Genomic DNA, 13755 nt, shown 5'->3' with positions numbered 1-13755 from the left:
TGGTAATAAACCTGGTACGCCTAAATGTGTAAGCAGCGGTTCTGAGGCTGCCATCACACTAGCAGTATTTGGTCAGTATTTTACATCAGTATCTGTAAGCCAAAACCAGGAGTGGAACAATTAGAGGAAAAGTATAATAGAAACATATGCACCACTTCTGCATTTATCACCCACTCCTGGTTTTGGCTTACAAATACTGATGTAAAATACTGACCAAATACTGATAGTGTGACAGCAGCCTGAAATTGTTGCTTCGTGACACATTGTACTTTATGTTAGTGGTAAGTTTAGGCCGATATTTTTTGAAATTATTTGTGAAAATATCAGAACATTGGAGCAAATTTTGCAATTATAAAACTTTCAATTTTTATATCCTTAAACCAGTTAGTGATGCTGTACAAAACAATTAATAAATGACATTTCCCATATATCTACATCAGCATCATTTTTTATTTTTGTTAGGAAGTTAGAAGGCTGCTCAAAACCACATTCAAGAAGTTTATTAACCCTTTTACGCACTTCACAGGAGGAATTAAATGTGGAAGGAAAAAAATTTACATTTTCCTGGAATGCTGTAGATAAGCCCCCGATGTATCCTGAAAGATGAGAAAGAGAGGTTAGATTATACTCACCTGGGTGGGCGGTCCGATCCGATGGGCGTCGCGGTCCGGGGCCTAATATCTTCATAGGATGACGTCCTCTTCTTGTCTTCACGCTGCGGCTCCGGCACAGGCGTACTTTGCCCTGTTGAGGGCAGAGCAAAGTACTGCAGTGCGCAGGTGCTGGGCCTCTCTGACCTTTCCCGACGCCTGCGCACTGCAGTACTTTGCTCTGCCCTCAACAGGGCAAAGTACGCCTGTGCCGGAGCCGCAGCGTGAAGACAAGAAGAGGACGTCATCGTAAGAAGATGGGAGGCCCCAGACCGGACCGCGACGCCTATCAGACCGAACCGCCCCTGGGTGAGTATAATCAAACCTCTTTTTCTCATCTTTCAGGATACATCGGGCGCTTATCTACAGCATTACAGAATGCTGTAGATAAGCCCCTGATGCTGGTGGGTTTAGCTAATCTTCAATTTTGGGGGTGACAGGTTCCCTATAACATCACAGAAAGCAGTGCTGCTGTAATTCACTAGTTTCTTGCACAGCTGCCCCCTCTGAAGAGGTCCTAGATCTTGGATAATGTGATTGCTGTGCTGTGTAGTGCTCCGTTACCTTGACATGAGACAGACATAAATGTAAATGAATAGCAGAGGTGCTTAGCGTTGTAGCAATACGGGAGAGCTGGTGAAGGCAGCCATGATGGTTGTCAAACCAGTTTTCCCAGAGAGATGTAAAAATACAAATGAATTAATTCTTCAACGACTTAATGGAAAAGGATTACTCAATTATTTGTTTTCTTCTTTCTTTTCCTAAGACAAAATAACTTGTCATATGAACCCTCTTAACATTTCTAACAAGGCACTTTCACGCTGCGTTTTGGTACCCGTTCGTTGGCCCCATCGAGGCTTACGTATGAACCCTGCCCAAAATGGGATTCAGGGCCATAGACTATAATGGTGCCAACAGAATTAACGTGTGCTCTGTGGTGCCTACTGGAGAGGGATACACAGACGGCTTTCTACAGTGTGCTCGCGATTTGAGGATTCACAAGTCTGCAGTCACATAGAGTGACTACAGACCTGTAGTTGAAGACGGATGACCCTTTTAACTATGGGCCTAAGAACTAACAGGCAGGTATCTACCCACATACTTGACGTTTCTACCCAACGCTGGCTCAGAGTGGTCATGGACCACTTTTGCTGATAATTTTTCTGCTTCACGTCAAAAAAGTAGCTCTTCCTGGCTGTTCTATCAATGATGCCTAACTGACGATTTCATGCTGATTGACAGCCAGCTTCCAATCAGCATGACATCGGCAGTCATATCCTGTCAAAAGAGCAGAGAGGAAGAGACATGACGTCAGCGGAAGCCGCAGAACTGCAGAGCAGGATTGCAGGCAGGTACTTAGCAACTGCCGATAAACTCTTAGGCCTGTAGTAAAAAAATAACAAAATAATCCTGGATAACCATTTAAGGGTCCCTAAATAATCCCGGATAACCATTTAAGGGTCCCTAAATAATCCCGGAAAACCCAATTTAAAGTCGATATAACGTAAGCAATGGCCACTCCATGTGCTGTGTGGGGATTATCTACTTAAAATGGCCAACAGTAAATTACATTTATTGTTTAGCCATGAATTGGTTAGAGTGAATCTGACAGCTGATACATGCTGCTCGATCCACAGGTAGCATGTAACAGACAATGGATGCAGGACACCAGTCATATATGTTCAATTCTAAAACGCCGCGTTTCAGAGAAAAACGGTTTAATAGCTGTCGGGGACTGAGCCGTGCTGGAGACAAGTTAAAGAGTTGGGTCCCTGGCAGCTTCTTCCCGCCTGCTGCCCTGGATTGACAGGCGCCTGTCTATAAGCGCGGGTAGGCATAGACTTGTCAAAGCAGGGCAGCAGGTGGGGAGAAGCAGGCGGCTATAAAATTATGTTTTTCTTTGAAACGCCACCTAGTTTCAGAGTTAAACATACACGGCTGGGATCCTGCAGTCACTGTCTGATACAATCTGCCTGTGATTTGGGCAACATGGATCTGCTGTCAGGGTCACTTTAAAGATAATGAATGGAGGAATACTCACATCGTCTGATGAAATGCTCTTCTGATCACATGACTATTGCAGCTGATCACAGGCTGCAGCGGTGCTGGGATTTCTAAACAGGACAGACAACACTTTTTGCGAAGATCTACAGAGGGGTCTGCACTGGATCCGATGGAAGGTGAGTCTGCTTCTGTTATTATTTTTAATCAATCCATAGCTAAAATAATTATATAATAATTTACTCTTGTACGAACCCCTTTAAGTTCTTACCTTAGGTTGAAATCGTTCATTCTCATTGGCGCCTTGATGCAACATCCCACCATGAAGAATAAAAGACATGTAGGGAGGTCTCTCTTTATACCTGACATGTACAGTCATGGCCTAAAGTATTCACACCCCTGCAATTCTGTCAGATAATACTCAGTTTCTTCCTGAAAATGATTGCAAACACAAATTCTTTGGTATTATTATCTTCAGTTAATTTGTCTTAAATGAAAAAAACACACAAAGAATTGTTCTAAAGCCAAATTGGATATAATTCCACACCAAACTTAAAAAAGGGGGTGGACAAAAGTATTGGCACTGTTCGAAAAATCATGTGATGCTTCTCTAATTTGTGTAATTAACAGCACCTGTAACTTACCTGTGGCATCTAACAGGTGTTGGCAATAACTAAATCACACTTGCAGCCAGTTGACATGGATTAAAGTTGACTCAACCTCTGTCCTGTGTCCTTGTGTGTACCACATTGAGCATGGAGAAAAGAAAGAAGAGCAAAGAACTGTCTGAGGACTTGAGAAACCAAATTGTGAGGAAGTATGAGCAATCTCAAGGCTACAAGTCCATCTCCAAAGACCTGAATGTTCCTGTGTCTACCGTGCGCAGTGTCATCAAGAAGTTTAAAGCCCATGGCACTGTGGCTAACCTCCCTAGATGTGGACGGAAAAGAAAAATTGACAAGAGATTTCAACGCAAGATTGTGCGGATGTTGGATAAAGAACCTCGACTAACATCCAAACACGTTCAAGCTGCCCTGCAGTCCGAGGGTACAACAGTGTCAACCCGTACTATCCGTCGGCGTCTCAATGAAAAGGGACTGTATGGTAGGAGACCCAGGAAGACCCCATTTCTTACCCCGAGACATAAAAAAGCCAGGCTGGAGTTTGCCAAAACTTACCTGAAAAAGCCTAAAACGTTTTGGAAGGATGAGACAAAAGTAGAGCTTTTTGGGCAAAGGCATCAACATAGAGTTTGCAGGAGAAAAAAAAGAGGCATTCAAAGAAAAGAACACGGTCCCTACAGTCAAACATGGCGGAGGTTCCCTGATGTTTGGGGTGGTTTTGCTGCCTCTGGAACTGGACTGCTTGACCGTGTGCATGGCATTATGAAGTCTGAAGACTACCAACAAATTTTGCAGCATAATGTAGGGCCCAGTGTGAGAAAGCTGGGTCTCCCTCAGAGGTCATGGGTCTTCCAGCAGGACAATGACCCAAAACACACTTCAAAAAGCACTAGAAAATGGTTTGAGAGAAAGCACTGGAGACTTCTAAGGTGGCCAGCAATGAGTCCAGACCTGAATCCCATAGAACACCTGTGGAGAGATCTAAAAATGGCAGTTTGGAGAAGGCACCCTTCAAATATCAGGGACCTGGAGCAGTTTGGCAAAGAAGAATAGTCTAAAATTCCAGCAGAGCATTGTAAGAAACTCATTGATTGTTACCGGAAGCGGTTGGTCGCAGTTTTTTTGGCTAAAGGTTGTGCAACCAAGTATTAGGGCTCATTTCCACATGCGAGGCCCACGTCCGTATCTCGCATGTGGAAACCAAGCTCTGGCGCCGGCACTTTGGAGCGGAGCTGTGCAGCTCCATGTGTTCCTATGCGGCCGCACGCTCCGCTCTGGAGTGCCGGCTCCACAGCTTGGTTTCCACATGCGAGATACAGACGTGTGCCTCGTATGTGGAAATGAGCCCTTAGACTGAGGGTGCCAATACTTTTGTCTGGGCCATTTTTGGAGTTTTGTGTGAAATGATAAATGTTTTGCTTTTTGCTTCATTCTCTTTTGTGTTTTTTCATTTAAGACAAATTAAATGAAGATAATAATACCAAAGAATGTGTTTGCAATCATTTTCAAGAAGAAACTGAGTATTATCTGACAGAATTGCAGGGGTGTGAATACTTTTGTCCATGACTGTATAAGGTGGAACATGCAATCTAAACCTGTACAGTATAGTCAGAGAGGTGTACGGTCGCCATATAGGCTGAATACCGGGGGGCATCGGATCTTTGCTCCGACTGATCTGCAGATTGCACATCTTTTACAGGGAATGTAAAATGCCCTAAAAATCAAGCAGATATGGTATATTAATATGACCGCTATTAGTATCTTCCGTTCTGACTTGTAGGATGTTATTTCTTTTTGGAAGTAACACAGACATACAGTATAACGATCCTTTCCCGGCATCCTTCACAGCACACGTAGACCACAGGGCTGCTAGCATGTTCTCCGAGCAGTTTTCCATTTCCGCAGTCAATACTGGAAGAGTGATAAGCTTTTATGATGTACAGTACAGCAGCTGTGTGCCGCACATCCAGCAAGGAGACCCATCTGCATGATGATGTGAGCGGAGTCTGCCTGGACCTTTCCTACCAGTCATTATCCTAAATACATTAAACCTATAAATGACCACTCAGCTCGGCCAGCGCCGTTATGAGGAAACACTGAAGCCATTAATTCAATAGAAACAGGGATGTTTTCAAACTGAGCTCCATGTGAATGAAGCCTGTACTGCCAGCGACCTCCTGTATGTGTAGCACAGCCCGCTCGCCTCCGTCCAATACGTCCATGTGCGCTGGAGAATAAGATTATGTTTCACGTCCGCGAAATAACAAAGCAGCCTCTTATCCATTATAGCCTATAGCCATGTTTATTTAGGTAAATGGGCAATAAATGTCCAGATGGCCCCCGCTACGGCTATAGAAAAGCACTCGCAGCACTCACTATTAAGAGCTATGTGAATGGGTCCTGTCATAGGTGTGAATGTAGTATTTAATGGAGCGCTTATAATGTAGCCACTGTGTCTACAGTAAGAGAATGATCAAGAGCGCGGCAAGTGTCAGCGATCCAGTGATCGGGTGGATCAATGTGTCCGCTACAGAATGGTTATCGCTCCCTATAGTTATAGACAAATTAGGGTATTCTTGGTGGACCACCCTGCCGATGGCGTCTCTAATATGGGAAGGGATGCGGTTAGATCATCGCCTATAGTGCCACATATCTTACATCATGGCTTAGAGAAGATCTGTCACTGTAAAGGAAAATGCTCTCCATTTTCTCAAAAGGTTTTAGTAGTAACTAAACTTGAGGGTTTTTTTAATTTATTTTTTTTGTTCTTTAATTCAGTGCGTGGTCCTGCGTTCCTCACCGATCACTCAGAAGACCACTGAAATGTGCAGCTCCGGAGGCATGAGCACAGCCCCTGCCTGCTGGATGGCAGCTTTGTATTCAATCCATTCTCCACGGTGCGATTCTGCCTCCCGAGCTGCAGGAGATTACAGGGTGTATATATATATATATTATATATATATATTATATATATATATTTATTTATTGTGTAAAAAATGTACGTGACGTTTGTGCATTTTGAGGACCATGACACATAGCTCTCGTGAATGTCACAGTTTTCAATTTACACAAGTGACAATACTAATTGTGGCCCTATATCCTCAATCTGAGAAGGGCAAGTTGGTTACATTGGCCACAGAAAGTAAAAAAGGAACTGTACAGCAGGGTGACCCTTTCATAGTGTGGGCACTATGGTTCTCAAGTAGGGTCCTGGCCAGGTAACCACACAGGTCCATGACAAGGGCCGGCTATTGATTTTGTAGTATAGGGGAGACCTACAGCCCAGTGATGGGATTGTATGATTTTTAGTGACATGGAACATATAATACAGTGGGTTAGCAGTAGTGATGAGCGAATATGCTCGTTACTCGAGATTTCCCGAGCACGCTCAGCTGTCCTCCGAGTATTTTTTAGTGCTCGGAGATTTAGTTTTTCTTGCCGCAGCTGAATGATTTACATCTGTTAGCCAGCATAAGTACATGTGGGGATTCCCTAGCAACCAGACAACCCCCACATGTACTTGTGCTGGCTAACAGATGTAAATCATTCAGCTGCGGCAAGAAAAACGAAATCTCCGAGCACTAAAAAATACTCGGAGGACCCCCGAGCGTGCTCGAGAAATCTCGAGTAACGAGTATATTCGCTCATCACTAGTTAGCAGCCATACAATTTCCCGTAGTAATCCACTGTATGCGTCGGAGGTGGTTAGGGGAGACTATACAGCCACAAGTCACATAAATGGAGGGCACACAATCTTCTGTGGATCTTGTCATGAATCTGCAGAAGAGGTACATGCAGATTTGTTGCAGATTCTCCGTATCCATCCCAAAATATATAAGTCTTCACCACTCGTCAAACTGCTTAGATTTGGCCAACTTGTAGCCACTTTGCTGGTTTTATGATCCTCTGAGGATTTTCCACCTAGAAAACCAGATGAAAAATCTGCCAACCCATGTGAATACGCCTTCAGATCTTGAACCGCTTAAAAAAAAATACCTGAAAAATCACTTAAAAATCAAAACAAAAAACAACCACACACTTGAGAGACTCTTCCTATTCATTTCTATTGTGAAATAATCACTTGGCTATTCATATGTTCAGGCTTTTGAGCGTTTTTTTTTTTTTTAATTTAGATCTGGAAAAACACTGTGGTAAAAAACAAAGCGCATGTCACTACTATGAAGCGTTACCTGATGGAAAAACGTCCCCAGTCTTGAAAAAACTATCCAGTCAAGAGGCTGGAAAAAAAAAAAAACGCTTCCAGAAATAAAAAAAACTTTCCAAAGCAGTTTCCACTATAAAACGCGTTGTTTTTTGACCACCTGATAAAATCCGCTGTGCGAACACCTGAGGGTAACAGCGTGGGCGCCTCACAAAAGCCACAGTCCTAGCGATATCCCACCCGCCAGGCACAAGGGTCCCCCCATACATTGCGTCTATCCAGCTCCCCAGAAAAGTCCTGGACTACGTCCATACACAGCCCCGTATTCTGGTCACGGCTGATCCATAAAGCATGGGGTGGCCCACGTCTCCTCACACACTCCACACCAGCCCACAGAGCTGCTTACACATATTTCTCTCTGTTATGCCATGAATGTGATCCTGTCACACCACATTCACCTGTCCATGATCCTGTGCAGGGCAGCAGGGCATGTCCTCCCCCAGAAGGGCGCACACATCTGCCTGCACCAGCCATAGTGCAGGGGGCACAGGGGCAGCACAGGACATGATGGATGCAGAGCACTGGGGATGCTCCATCAGTGACACAGGAAGACCAGAAGCAGCTCAGCCCTACAACGTGCACTTGTCCCTGGAGCCCTCCCAATCCCCGGCGTGTCCCCAGCAGCCTTGCCCAGTGAGTGAGGGCACAGCCGGGTGCCAGGGTCACTTACCCTGTGATGGGGATCATTGCTGGTGCACGATGCGCAGGGGGATTACATCCCTGGCTTTGTAGTCAGCAGCATGCTCCACTAGTGCTGTCACACTGGCGACAAATAACACGATCACACAAATCCCTTTCTTGTTTTCCACACCCCCGGAGCTGGAGGCGGCGCCCGCTCCCTGCACAGCTCTTAAAGGGCCAGCGCCATGTCTGCGCCGCTGCTCCTGCTCAGATTTCCTCTCCAGCATCTTCCTCCGTGGCCGGCTTGTATTCAGGGGGCTGCTTCCAGTCAGGGCATGTCACAGCATTGGGAGCCTGGACCCATAACCGTAGATCCAGAGGGAACAGCCAGCTTTCCTCAATGTACCTAGTGATGCGGTCATTATGTGTCATTGAAAGCTGGGTGAATTGGGAGAGTTGATGACACCCATAATGATCACCCCCCCCCCCAAATAATGCAGGGTGTCAGCGATCTAAATTGGAGACCCCAATTCATTTGCAGTTGTGTCTTTTTTTTTTTTTTTTTTTGCAACTGCTGATTTTGTTGAAACTTCAAAGACCTTTATTTTTTGTCTCTTTCAGTCTTTTTAGGTTGTGTGCCCACAACGAGTTTTTAGCACTGCAAATGTTCTCGTCTTAGGCCACGTGCACTCGTTGAGTATTTGGGGAGGTTTTTTTTTTATATCAGTTCCACTCCTGGATTTGGCTTATAAATATTGAGGTACAAAAATTCCCCAAATACTGAACATGGGAATGCGACCTTATAGAAATCTCCTGCCCACTGTGCTGTTTTTACTCAGCGTAAACTGACCTGACGTGCGTGTTTCAAATCCGCAACATGTCAGATTCTCTTGCAGGTACTCTGAGTTAGGCCGGGGTCACACTTGCGAGTGTGATGCGAGAAACTCGCACATCAATACCCGGCACTGCCCCGGCACTCGGGACCAGAGTGTGCGGCTGCATAGAAATACATACAGATGAACTACCGGCGGCAGTGCCGATTATTGAAGCGAGAAACTTGCGCGAGTTTCTGGCATTGAACTCGCAAGTGTGACCCCAGCCTTAGGGTATGTTTCCATGGTCAGGAACTGGCAGTGCTTTGGACACAACAAATGTCCGCTCCGTCCAAAGCGCTGCCGGCTTTTGAACACAAGGTGGGTACTCGGTACCGGGTACTCGGTACTGGGTCCGGTCACAAAGGGGAAAGTCACGGTGGCTGCGACCTGGTCCGTGGCCCTGGGCATCAACGTTAAAGGGGGGTTAAATGTTCAAAGTTTGTCGTGACGCCACCTGTGGGGTTCGGTCAATAGGGGGACCAACGCTGCATTAAAGGGGTCCCCTGGGGGATGTTGCGGCAGCCCAGATGTTACACTTCCTACAGGTGAGGCGGGGTCCCCAGGGGTCCTATGGTGTGTGGCGTAGATGGTAAAGCCGGTGAATAAATGTAGGAGACTAGTGATAAGTCTTTACCTGGTTTACTTGTGGGTGACAGGCCACAGTCCAGGGTACCAGGCACAGATGATGGTGGTCCGGCCGACTCAGAGGCAAATTAGAGTTCTCTTTTCCCAGTAGAGGTCCATAAGCCTATCCTACTTGCGCCTTTCTAAGTGAGGTCCCTGCTGCTTTAGGCTTCCTGCAAGGTCCTCCAGTTTCCCCCCTGTCCTGGGACAGGTACCTGCAGGACGGGCAGCTTGAGCCTTTTTACAGGGACTCTCAGATGCCCTGGGCTCCTCCAGTGCTGCTGCGTCTCAGGTGTGATGCGGGCAGGTGACGTGTAGTGTTATGCCCTCCGGTTCTGCTCCGTGTTGTAGAGTCCATGAAAGCCTCGGGCTCCCGGTACCTGGCTACTGCACTTCAGCTCCGAGGGTGCACTGCCACAGTTTCCCTCTGAGCTCTGTCTCTCTCCTATGCTCCTTCCTTTCCGGCTGCTCCACATGAAACCCAACAGGTTACTCCTTCCCAGAGGCTGCAGCTCCCTCATGGCTGCCAGGCCTCTCACGTCTGCTCCAGACCTCCTTCTCCTCTGTTTCCCTCCAACTGATCTAACTCCTCCTCCAGGTCAGGAAACATAAAGCCTAGGGAAGCTCCCCTGAATCCGGGTCTTGAGCTCCCCCTCCTGGCCTGGATTCAGAATGTGTTGCATGTGGGTGCCTTACCTGGTGAAGAGAACTCCCTTGCCTCTGAGTATGATATTACCTTCCCTGAAGGAAAAGCAACATCACTGCAGCAACCGGTAACATGGGGTGCTGCAATTCATTTTCTTCTTTTTCAACGCAATTCATCCTGTGTTCATAGAACCATGTGGAATCACCGCACCCAAAACATTGGACGGGAAATTTATCTTGCGGAGATGGAGCGTCTCTGCAAGATAAATTGACATGCTGCTGTCTTAAAAGACGTGATGCATATCCGTCTCTGCAGGGAAGCAGGAGCTGTCCGTGCATGCATAGTGGAGATGGGATTTCTTGAAATCCCATCAATTATGCTGTAAGGGTATGTGCACATGTTGCGGAATGGTGTGCAGATTTTTCCGCACTGTTTTTGGTAAATCTGCAGGTAAACCGCGGCAGAGGAGCAGGTGTAAACTGCTGCGGAATCCGTACAAAGAATTGACATGCTGCGGAAAAAACAACGCTGCGTTTCCGCGCGTTTTTTTCCACAGCAAGTGCACTGTGGATTTTGGTTTCCATACGTTTACATGGTACTGTACAACGCATGGAAAACAGCTGCAGATACGCAGCGTCAAAACCACTGCAGATCTGCAACAAAATCCGTAAGGTGTGCACATAGCCTCACATCTGGCCGCTGTGGGTTTGACGCTGCGGATGGATGCAGCGTCAAACGCACAGCATTTACTGACCGTGGAAACATACCCTTATAAGTGCAGATTTTCCCCATACACTTGAATTAGATGCAGAAAATCTGCAAGAAAAAATCACACGTTTATGTGCATTTCTGAGGCTGAAACGCATTAAGGAACACAAGTAATCCGCACTTATATCAAAGTTTTGCCAAAGCCAAATACGAGGAAGTTTGAAAAACAAAGCAGCTTTCTTTAACCCCTTTCTGACATTAGACGCACTATCCCGTCGAGGTGGGATGGGCCCGTATGCCCACCAATGGGATAGTACGTCATAGCGATCATCCGCGCTCACGGGGGGAGCGCGGCCGATCGCGGCTGGATGTCAGCTGACTATCACAGCTGACATCCGGCACTATGTGCCAGGAGCGGTCACGGACCGCCCCCGGCACATTAACCCCCGGCACACTGCGATCAAACATGATCGCAGTGTTCCGGCGGAATAAGGAAGCATCGCGCAGGGAGGGGGCTCCCTGCGTGCTTCCCTGAGACCCTCGGAGCAATGCGATGTGATAGTGTTGCTCTGAGGGTCTCCTACCTTCTTCCCCCTGCAGGCCCCGGATCCAAAATGGCCACGGGGCTGCATCCGGGTCCTGGAGGGAGGTGGCTTACCAGCGCCTGCTCAGAGCAGGTGTCGGGAAGCCTCCAGGAGTGCACGTCAGATCGCTGATCTGACACAGTGCACAGCAAAGTGTCAGATCAGCGATCTTACACTATAACATGATGACCTCCCCCCGAGGCAATGTTATAGTGTAAAAAAATATATATTCATATGTGTAAAAAAAAAATAAATTTAAATTCCTAAAAAAAAATATATATATTGTTCCCATAAATACATTTCTTTATCTGAATTTAAAAAAAACAATAAAAGTACACATATTTAGTATTGCTGCGTCCGTAACGACCCGACTTATAAAACTGTCCCACTAGTTAACCCCTTCAGTGAACACCGTAAAAAAAAAAAAAAAAAACGAGGCAAAAAACAATGCTTTATTATCATACCGCCGAACAAAAAGTGGAATAACACACGATCAAAAAGACGGGTATAAATAACCATGGTACCGCTGAAAACGTCATCTTCTCTCGCAAAAACGAGCCGCCATACAGCATCATCAGCGAAAAAATAAAAAAGTTATAGTCCTCAGAATAAAGCGATGCAAAAATAATTATTTTTTCTATAAAATAGTTTTTATCGTATAAAAGCGGCAAAACATAAAAAATTATATAAATTAGGTATCGCTGTAAAGGTACTGACCCGAAGAATAAAACTGCTTTATCCATTTTACCAAACGCGGAACGGTATAAAAAGAAATTCATGAATAGCTGTTTTTTGGTCATTCTGCCTCACAAAAATCGGAATAAAAAGCGATCAAAAAATGTCACGCGCCCGAAAATGTTACCAGTAAAAATGTCAACTCGTCCCGCAAAAAGACCTCACATGACTCTGTGGACAAAAATATGGAAAAATTTTAGCTCTCAAAATGTGGTAACGCAAAAAATATTTTTTGCAATGAAAAGCGTCTTTTAGTGTGTGACGGCTGCCAATCATAAAAATCCGCTAGAAAACCCGCTATAAATAGTAAATCAAACCCCCCTTCATCCTGTTCTTAGGGAAAAAAAAAAAAAAAGTATTTCCATTTTCCCATTAGGGCTAGGGTTAGGGTTAGGGTTAGGACTAGTGTTGGGGTTGGAGTTAGGTTGGGGCTAGGGTTAGGGTTTGGATTACATTTACGGTTGGGATTAGGGTTAGGGGTGTGGTTAGGGTTATGGTTGGGGTTAGGGGTGTGGTTAGGGTTGGGATTAGGGTTAGGGGTGTGTTGGGGTTAGGGGTGTGGTTGGGGTTAGGGGTGTGTTTGGGATTAGAGTTAGGGGTGTGTTTGGGTTAGGGTTTTAGTTAGAATTGGGGATTTCCACTGTTTAGGCACATCAAGGGCTCTCCAAACGCAGCATGGTGTCCCATCTCAATTCCAGTCAATTTTGCATTGAAAAAGTCAAATGGCACTCCTTCCCTTCTGAGCTTTGCCATGCGCCCAAACAGTGGTTTACCCTCACATATGGGGTATCAGCATACTCCGAACAAATAGTACAACAACTTTTGGGGTCCAATTTCTCCTGTTACCCTTGGTAAAATAAAACAAATTGGAGCTGACGTACATTTTTTGTGAAAAAAAGTTAAATGTTCATTTTTTTTAAACATTCCAAAAATTCCTGTGAAACACCTGAAGGGTTAATAAACTTCTTGAATGTGGTTTTGGGCACCTTGAGGGGTGCAGTTTTTAGAATGGTGTCACACTTGGTTATTTTCTATCGTATAGACCCCTCAAAATGACTTAAAATGTGATGTGGTCCCTAAAAAAAATGGTGTTGTAAAAATGAGAAATTGCTCAACTTTTAACCCTTATAACTCCCTAACAAAAAAATATTTTGGCTCCAAAATTGTGGTGATGTAAAGTAGACATGTGGGAAATGTTACTTATTAAGTATTTTGTGTGACATATCTCTGTGATTTAACGGCATAAAAATTCAAATTTGGAAAATTACAAAATTTTCGCCAAATTTCCGTTTTTTTCACACATAAACACAGGTAATATCAAAGATATTTTACCACTATCATGAAGTACAAATATGTCATGAGAAAACAATGTCAGAATCACTGGGATCCGTTGCGAGCGGAGAGTGCGGCTGCATAGCAATACATGCCGCCGCACGCTCCGCTCCTAAGTGCCGGCGCCACAGCTT

General features: G+C 45.4%; 1 protein-coding gene across 1 annotated transcript in view; it reads right to left on the bottom strand.

Moving 5' to 3' along the window:
* The window catches only part of SH2B2 (SH2B adaptor protein 2), a 137068-nt gene extending 128750 nt beyond the window's left edge, over positions 1–8318 (bottom strand). The window contains exon 1 of the mRNA XM_077294438.1: positions 8167–8318. The gene's annotated coding sequence lies outside the window, so the exon portion shown is untranslated. The remainder of the gene's footprint in view (positions 1–8166) is intronic.
* Positions 8319–13755: the final 5437 nt, after the last annotated feature.

The sequence above is a fragment of the Ranitomeya variabilis genome, chromosome 3, assembly GCF_051348905.1.
Source record: "Ranitomeya variabilis isolate aRanVar5 chromosome 3, aRanVar5.hap1, whole genome shotgun sequence".
Classification (NCBI taxonomy): Eukaryota; Metazoa; Chordata; class Amphibia; order Anura; family Dendrobatidae; genus Ranitomeya; species Ranitomeya variabilis.
Note: the sequence above shows the minus strand (reverse complement) of the source record. Positions and strands in the feature narration are given on the sequence as shown.